The 9,350-nt window shown below is 37.6% G+C and overlaps 1 protein-coding gene across 7 annotated transcripts in view; it reads left to right on the forward strand.

The window, feature by feature from the left end:
- The window catches only part of GPR160 (G protein-coupled receptor 160), a 79,543-nt gene that overhangs the window by 27,936 nt on the left and 42,257 nt on the right, over positions 1-9,350 (forward strand). The window lies entirely within an intron of this gene.

Raw genomic sequence — 9,350 nt, forward strand, 5'->3', positions numbered from 1 at the left:
TGCCAGACTGTTTTCCAGAGTGGCTTGCCATTTTGCATTCCCCCATCTTATCATTTTTTTTTTAATTGTAGTAAAACTGTATATAACAAAACATTTACCATTTCAATCATTTTTATGTGTACAATTCGATGACATTAACTATGTTCACCATGTTGAGCAACTATCACCACTATCTGTTTCCAGATTTTTTCATCACCCTTAACAAAAACTCAGTGCCCCTTAAGCAGTAATTTCCCCTTTGCTCCTCCCACCTGCCCCTGGTAACCATGAATAAGCTTTGGTCTCTATGTATTTGCCTATTATAGATTTTTCATATAAGTGGAATCCTACATTATTTGTCCTTGTGTGTCACTTATTTCACTCAGCATGTTTTAAAGGTTCATCCATGTCATAGCATGTATTAGAACTTCATTTCTCTTCATGGCTGAAAAATACCCCTTGAATGTATGTACGACATTTTCTTTCTCTGTTCATCCACTGATGGACATTTGTGTTGTTTCCACCTTTTGGCTCTTGTGAAAACTGATGCAATGAACATTCTTTTACAGTATCTATTGACATCCTTGCTTTGAAGTCTTCTGTGTATATACGTGGAGTGGAATTCTTGGGTCATGTGGTAATTTTATGTTTAATTTTTTGAGGAACAGCCAAACTATTTTCCACAGTGCTCCATCACTTTACATTCCCACCAACAATGGATGAGGGTTCCATTTTCTCCACATCCTCACCAATACTCGGTATTGTTAGTAGTTTTGATCGTAGCCATTCTAATGAGTGTCTAGTGGTATCTCATTGCAGTTTTAATTTGTATTTCCCTAGTGGCTAATGAAAGGAGCCCTGGTGGCACAATGGGTAAGGGCTGGGCTGCTAACCGAAAGGTTGGTGGAGCATACCTACTCAGTGGCTCTGTGGGAGTAATACCTGGCGATCTTCATCCGTAAAGATTACAGCCTAGAAAACCCAGTGGGGCAGTTCTACTCTGTCACATGGATCTCAATGAGTAGAAAATTGACTCGATGGTACCTAACAACAAAAGCAACAGTGGCTAATGATATTGTGCACCTTTCATTCATATGTCTTCTTTGGTGAAGTACCTAGTCAAAGCATTTCCCCATTTTCTAACTGGATTATTTGTCATCATCTTACTGAGTTTTGAGAATTTAAAAAAAATATAGATGCAAGTCCTTGATCAGATATATTATTTGCAAATATTTTCTCCTCATCTAAGACTTGTTTTTTTAATGGTATCTTTTGAAGAGCAAAAGTTTTAAATTTTGATGAAGTCTTATCTTTTTCTTTTATGTGTGTGCTTTTAATAAAATATTTAAGAAATGTTTGCCTAACCTGTGCAAGTCTTTTTGTGGACATATGTTTTAATTTCTCCTGAGTAGATACCTGGGAGTGGAATTACTGGATCGTAGGATAGGTGTATGTTTAATTTTATAAGGAACTGACAGACTGTTTTTCTAAAGTAGTTGTATGAGGGTTCTAGTATTTTTACATCTTTTCCAGTATTTGGCATTGTCTTCTAATTCTAGCCATTCTGATGGGTATGAAATGGTATGTCATTGTAGTTTTCCTTAGCATTTACCTGATTGATGATGTTGCAGACATTTTCATGTGCTATTGACCATTTGTACATTTTCTTTTTGAAGTTCTGTTCGATTATTTTGTCCATTTTTGTTTTGGGTTGTTTGTCTTTTTCACTACTGATTTTTAGCTGTCCTTTATATAGTCTAGACACAAATCTGTATATATGTTTTGTGAATATTTTATCCTAGTCTTTGTCTTGCTTTTTCATTTTTTTATGATGAGCCAAAGATTTTAATTTTAATGATTATGCTTTTTCAATTTTTTTTTTCCTTTACGGTTGTTGTTTTTTGTGTTTTGCTTAAGAATTCTTCACTTACCCCAGGCTGCAAAGATATTCTTGTTTGCCTTCTAAAAGATTTAGTCTTGTCCTTTATGTTTAGGCCTGTGATCCATCCTGTATTAATTTGTGTGTATGCTGTGAGGTAGGCATTGAGGTTCCTCCCCTCACCCCGCCCAACACAGTTATGCAGTTTTCCCAGCAGCATTTGTTGAAAAGATTTTCCTTTCCCCCACTGAACTGCATTGATAATTGGTTTTAAATCGGGTGGGCTGTTTGAACTCACGCCCCTGTTCTATTGATATGTCTGTTTTTTCTTAAGCCGGTACCACACTGTCTTGACTTCTGTACAGGTAGTCCCCAGCTTACAGTGTATTCGAGTTAAGACGAACCACACTTAACTGTCCATTTTTTTGGTTTTGTATTTTTACATCTTATTATTAGTAATATGTACAGGTAGTCCCTGACTTACAATGTATTGGAGTTATGACAAACCACACTTAGACGACTGGTTTTTTTTTTCTTTGTACATCTTATTGTTGGTAATGTATTGCAGTGTGTAATTTGCTGATGTTATCATTCTCAGAGAGTCACTAGAAGATTTTCAGTTTTATGATTTACTGTTCAAAACACTACCAGATAATAAAAGGCAATAATAATGAAAACTAAAAAAAAAATTAGGTGTTCAACCTATGTCAGAACCGACTTACGACAGAGTGGTCAGAACAGAACCCCATCATAAGTTGGAGACTACCTGTACTACATACAATGTTGCAGCGCATAATTTGCTGATGTTATTCTCATGCCAATCCCTAAAGACAAATAAAGATCAAATTTATAAAGATAGTGATAATAAAAGGCTATAATAATGAAAATGGAAAAAAAATGAGGTATTCAATTTATGTCAGAACCAATTTACAACAGAGCCATCAGAATGGAACCCCATTGTAAGTCGAGACTACCTGTAGTTTATAAGTCTTGAAATAAAGTAGTGTAAGTCCTTGTCATGGATTGAATTGTGTCCCCCAAAAATATGTGTCAACTTGGTTAGGCCACGATTCCCAATATTGTGTGGTTGTCCTCCATTTTGTGATATTCGTATGTGTTATAAATCATAATCTCTGCCAGTGGTTTAAGAGGATTAGGGTGGGACTTAACACTCTTGCTCTTGTCACATCCCTGATCCAATGTAAAGGGAGATTTCCTGGGGTGTGGCCTACACCACCTTTTATGTTACGAGAAATGAAAGGGAAGCAAGCAGAGAGTTGGGGACCTCATACCACCAAGAAAGAAGCATCGGGAGCAGAGTACATCCTGCACAAAGGAGCTCCTAGTCCAGGGGAGGATTGATGAGAAGGACCTTCCTCCAGAGCAAACAGAGAGAAAGCCTTCCCCTGGAGCTGACGCCCTGAATTTGGACTTCTAGCCTGCTAGACTGTGAGAAAATAAATTTCTCTTTGTTAAAGCCATCCACTTGTGGTATTTCTGTTACAGGAGCACTAGATGTCTAAGACAGTCCTCCAACTTCTTTCTTTTTCAAAATGTTTTGGCTCTTCTGGCCCTTTGCATTTCCTTATACATCTTAGAATCAGCTTGCCAATTTCTACAAAAAAGCCTGGATGGATTTTGATCAGGACTGCATTGAATCTGTACATCAGTTGGGGGAGCATTGTTGTCTTAATGGACATGGTGTATCTTGCCATTTATTTATTTAAGTCTTCTCTGATTTCTCTCAGCAGTGTTTTGTAGCTTTTAGCGTAGATGTTTTGTACGCTTTTGTTAAATATATTCCTAGGTATTTTATACTTTTGAATTTATTGCAGATTTTTTTTTATTTTCAAGTGCCTTTGCTATATATAGAAATACAGTTTTTAAAATTGACCTTGTATCCTGTGACCTTATTAAAATTCACTTACTCTAGTAGGTTTTTTGTAGACACCTTAAAACCAAAAAAACTGTTGCCGTTGAGTCAATTCTGACTCGTAACAACCCTATAGGACAGAGTAGAACTTTCCCATAGTATTTCTAAGGAGCATCTAGTGGATTTGAACTACTGACCTTTTGGTTAGCAGCCGTAGGCCGCTGTAGTTCTTAACCACTGCACTACCAGGGCCACGTAGTCTCCTTACGATTTTCTGTATACATAAACGTCATCTACAAATAGTTTTATTTTATCCTTTCCAATCCGTATGCTTTTTTTTTTCTTTTCTTTCCATACTACACTGTCTAGAACTTCATAAAATACAGAACAGAAATGGTGAGAGCAGATATCCTTGCCTTGTTCCCAATCTTACAGGGAAAGTGTTCAATCTTTCATCATTAAGTATAATGGTAGCTGTAGATTTTTCATAGATGTCCTTTATCAGGTTGAGATTAATTTGTACTTTGCTGAGAAGTTTTTATGAAGAGTGGATGTTGAATTCTGTTAAAAGCTTTTTTTGCATCTCTGAAGATGTTATGTTTATTTTTCTTTATTCTGTTAATGTGAATAGGTCTGTTTTTGTTTTTGTTTTTATCTGTTGGCACTTTCTCCTCTTCTCAAATTAGGGAAAAAACCAGTATTATTTAGTTTCAACATGTGAACGTCTTGGCATGGTTCATGGAATGTAGCTGTTCTCAGGATTTAGATACTTTGATTCAGATAATCTCCATGAACTACGTAATAAACTAAAAAGCACCATATATATTTAGTATATTTAGGTAGAATTATTATCTGGCTTGAGGGTCCTGCAAGCTCCCCAAAACTTATCTTAATCTCTGAAATTCCCACAACTAGTCTCCTGCTTTGAAAATCAATCTGAGGTGTGTATGTTACATCTTCTGAACCCTAAGGGAATAGAAACAAAACAGGCAAATGTGAACCTCCCCATTCTGTGGCCCCCAGGCACCCTGCTAACACAGAACTGAAGCCACTTCCGAAGTTCACCTTTCAGCCAAAGATTAGACAGGCCTATAAAACAAACAATAAAACACGTGAGGAACATGCTTCTTAGTTCAGTCAAGTAGACGAGACCAAATGAGCAACACTTGCTAAAAAGCAGAGACGAGAAGGCAGGGACAGGAAAACTGGACAGATGAACACGAGGAACCCAGGGTGTAAAGGGAAAGGGGAGAATGCTGACAGATTGTGAGGATTGCAACCAATGTCACAAAACAATTTGTGTATAAATTTTTGAATGAGAAATTAATTCGTGCTGTAAACTTTGACCTTAAGCACAATTAAAACAAAAACCAAAAACAGCAAATGTTGATGATAGTGGAGCAAGCTGGCATAGGCCTGGGATGCTGTTGTCAAAGACTTATGGGTAAACTAGACTCTGATTGATAGGATGGCCTACAACAGATTGTGAGACGTTGAAGAAAGGATCCCCTCAAGTGAGTGGCCTGGTTCACTTTCTCAGCAGTGACCAACGGAGCCATGGTTTTAGAAACCAGGTACAACTGAGCACAGGCAGTGTCATAATCGCTGTGGTGGCTGAGTCATACCACGTTGCCTGCTCAGAAGCCAGGGACTGAGAGTGAGATCTAGCAACTATTAAGCATGGCTTTTTGGTTGGTACTTTCCAGGTCATTGGATGTATAAGCCCCTTTTTCTGCTTAAGAACTAAAGGAGATGATAGTCATGGAGAGCTTGGAGGCAAGCTCTAATTCACATGTCCCTTGAAGACTAAACCTCCTTTGTAAGCATGTTTGCTAAGCAGTCGTTCTATACCTATTTAAACATTTCCAATGATGGTACTAACAATAGCTTCCAACCTAACTTACCCTACTTTTGGACAACTCTCATTCTTCTGATTCTTTAGCTATTGCTCTTATATCATGGTTTTGCATCCTTTTCCCATATTAGTTGACAACTTCAGATATATTCCTATTTATGAATTTCTTTCTTAAAATGTGGCACCAAAACTGAATGACTAGTCTGCATTGGAATACCTCCTTCCTTAATTCTGAACGTTGTACTTGTGTTAATTATCTGTTCCCACCAAAAGGGTGAAGAGGTGAATGTATCTGTTGAATTTGCAATAAATGAGAAATCATTAAGACATAGTCACATTGCAGGGAACAGTGTGTGAAAATATACTCCACTAGAATACTTATTTGTAAACAAACATAAGGCAATGGGTAAAAATTAATGGTAGTTCTATGGCAAAGTGAATCATATCAGTGTAACCTAATTTTTTCAAGAACATTGTAAGTATCTGGAGGAAGCAAGCGTTAATGTATCTTAACTTTGCCAGGTTATTGATTTAATTATGAATAATATAACAATCATCAACAATTCAGGGGAACATAATTTAGCTCAGATGGTCGCAAGGTTAGATGGTGGGAAGGTCATACAGAGACATTATCAAGGACATGGCGCCATTGTGGAATAACTCTTGTCAGTTACCTTTCAGAGGTCAGTCTGGGACTCAGTTCTATTTAATCCGTAGCTGATGATATATTAGCGTATATGTTTATGTGCCAGTAATACTGGAAACAGTAGTCAAAATAACCTGGATACACTGGGTATTTGTAAGTTGGACAAAGTCTAGTAGGGTCAAATGAAAGTTAATTAATGTTGTAGGTAGTAAGTTAGAACTGGAGAATAATTAGCTTTGTGCCTATTTCTAGCAGAAAAAGCCCATGGGCCACAGTAAATCATGAAGTAGCAGAGCCATCACAATAATTATCTGCAAGGATAAGCAAAATACTACATTTCAAAAATCAGTGATCTGGTTACAAATACTTACGTGAGGCTGAGAGCAGGCAAAAGATATAGTGAAGTCATCTCATAATTTATAATAGTGATTAAGACTTACAAGAACTATGTTTAGTTTGAGGACATAACTACCTAAATAAAGAAGGCATTACAGAACTTACACAGGGGGCCAGAGAAGAGTAAGACGAATGTTTAAGATAAGGTGTCTAGTCAAAATGGCACAAGAGTTCAGGCTCCAGACATCTAGCAAAGGTGGTTATAATATAAAAAAGGATAACCAAATAGGTCTCGCTGGCTGTGGTCATTCAGGAGTGAGCAGACATACAAAGGAGTAAGCAGGCTCAAGCTGCAGGCCTCTTAGGCAGGGGCAGTTGGCAGCTCAGATTCCTGGGAATAGTGGGGACAAAGGTGGGGGTCGGGGGAACGTAAGCATGAGCTGATACCAAGGGGTTGGAGCCAGGCTCCTTGCTGGAAGCCAGGGACTGGAGTGGGCTTCTTGAACTCAAGAAAAGAGGCTGGAAAAGATGGTTGTCATTCTGCATCCTTAGAAGACCCAGCCTCAGGACAAGAGGCTGAGTCAAGCTGCTTGCTCAGCCCAGGGCCTGCATCTCCATTGTCACTGATAGCACAACTGAGCAAGAGCACAAAGTGCCATTTAAGACCTGGTTTGGAGAAAGTCCTGGGACACCAGAGGGAAGCACCAAAAACTAACTAAGGGAGAGGTGGCAGGGGGCACGGGGGGAATAATAATAATCCAAAGCTTCTTACTCAAAATGGCTTGCAAATCAGAATTTCAAAATGCATGAAGAAATATAATGCATAGAGCTTAAAAAAACTTCAGCAAGCAATACATGGACACACTATAAATGAAATTAATTTTTGGAACGTCTGAAAGACAGTAAAATAAAAATGTTTAGAATTCTTCAGATGAATGAAAGCTTACAGTGCATAAAAATTATGAAATGGAGGCAGACACATATGAAGTGAGAGAGAGAGGGATCTGGAAAAGAGCCAGTTAGAAGTATTTTGTTTTAAGTAGGGTGGACTAAAATGTTGTAAAAATAGACCCAAGATGTAATGGCTAAAGTTCGTTTATTTCATGTAACAGCTCAGTTCATCAGCAGCCCTGCACACTCAGGAACCCAGGTGATGGCAGCTGTGCCATCTTCACAGGAAGGGTTTGCCCACAGGAAGGGGAAGGGAACTAGGCCTAAAAGTGGTTCATATCTTGTCTGCTCACGTTCCCTGGCTGGAAATCAGTCGCACAGCCATACCTAACTGCAAGGGAGTCTGGCGCCCAGGAAGAAGGGAACACAGATTTTGAGAACAGCTAACAGTTCTGTCATACCTCTAAGAAAAAACAATTACATTGACCACAGAGTTCTTCTCATCAATAACAGTAGGGTTTAGAACATAAAAGAGTAGTATCCTCAGCTTAGAATTTAATAATAGTTAAACCATCATTCAGGAACAACAAACAAAATTGTATAAGCATTTACCCTTTGGCCCAGCAGTCCACCTTCTACTAATTAATCCAGAGGAAACACCTTCACAAATGAGAATACAAATTCATTGTTCATTGCAAAATTATTTGCAAGTGGAAAATGTTTGGAAACAACTTAAATGCCCACCCATTGACCACTAGCTGAAAAAAGTGTAGTGTGTCCATATAATGCAGTTGTAAAAACAGTTTTAAAACATTAAAAAGGAAGAATCCGTGAACTGACGGAGTGGTTTCTAGGATATGTTTTTAAGTGGAAAAAAACAAGTTGGAAAAGAATGTGTCTAATTTGTTACCTACTTTGTGTGTAAGATGGAAGAGTAAATAAGTACACACACAAAGATATACTTACTTTTGCAAAAAGAAGCATAAGGACTAACCAGAAATAAATAAAAATGATAGGATAATGGGGGGTGGGGGTGGGAATGGATGGAGGAGGTAAGGATGGAAATGCCACCTTTCTGAGTAGACCTTTTAATATAGTTTTGACTTGGAACCATATAAATATTTTACATATTCCAAAATTGAAATTAAATTTCAAAAATGAAAATGAAGCAACAAAAATTGAATATACAAAGAGCAACTATAAAACAGTGTATCAAATTGATTATATAACCACAAAGAAAACAAGAATTAATTCAAGTAACTTTTTAACACAGTACTCAGACTACACACCCTTAGTGAAATACAATCTGGGAACAAAAAACTGCAAAGAAATGTTAAACTTTATATATGCTGGCAGTGATGTCAGCACAGTAATTCTGAAACTAGTATGTATTGTAGGAGAGAATAAATAAATAAATCAGTATACTAATGTAGTTGGGAATCAGGTTCTCACTGTGGAAGAAGAGAGATACAAATATGGAATGGGATAAGGTGAGGAAGAATTCTGTGGTCTTAGATTTCAATGAGAGGTATCAGTATAAACTCTTGATTTTAAGTATACTGATTTTCTATTTCTTCCCACTAGAACGGTTAGATGCAGTGACACCCCAGTAGCAATGTACACACCTAGTGCCCAGGTCCTGGTTTCTAAATACTATTTGTTACTAAAAGGAGCCAAGGCTTATTGGAGAAATGACTGGGTCAACAAAAGTACAACGTGCCCGAAAGCAAGCAAGTGCTTAGAGACTGGGGACATATTAACAGGACACAGGAGCCAGCTTAAAAGGACTGACAAACAAATTTGGGGAAATTTAAACATTCAAGAGAATAATGATGGCAGTGGGTTATAACATATGGAATAAAAATAAATCCATAGTTATTTATTGGGGGGG

Source organism: Trichechus manatus, unplaced genomic scaffold (genome assembly GCF_000243295.1).
Source record: "Trichechus manatus latirostris isolate Lorelei unplaced genomic scaffold, TriManLat1.0 scaffold00110, whole genome shotgun sequence".
In the NCBI taxonomy this organism is placed as follows: domain Eukaryota; kingdom Metazoa; phylum Chordata; class Mammalia; order Sirenia; family Trichechidae; genus Trichechus; species Trichechus manatus.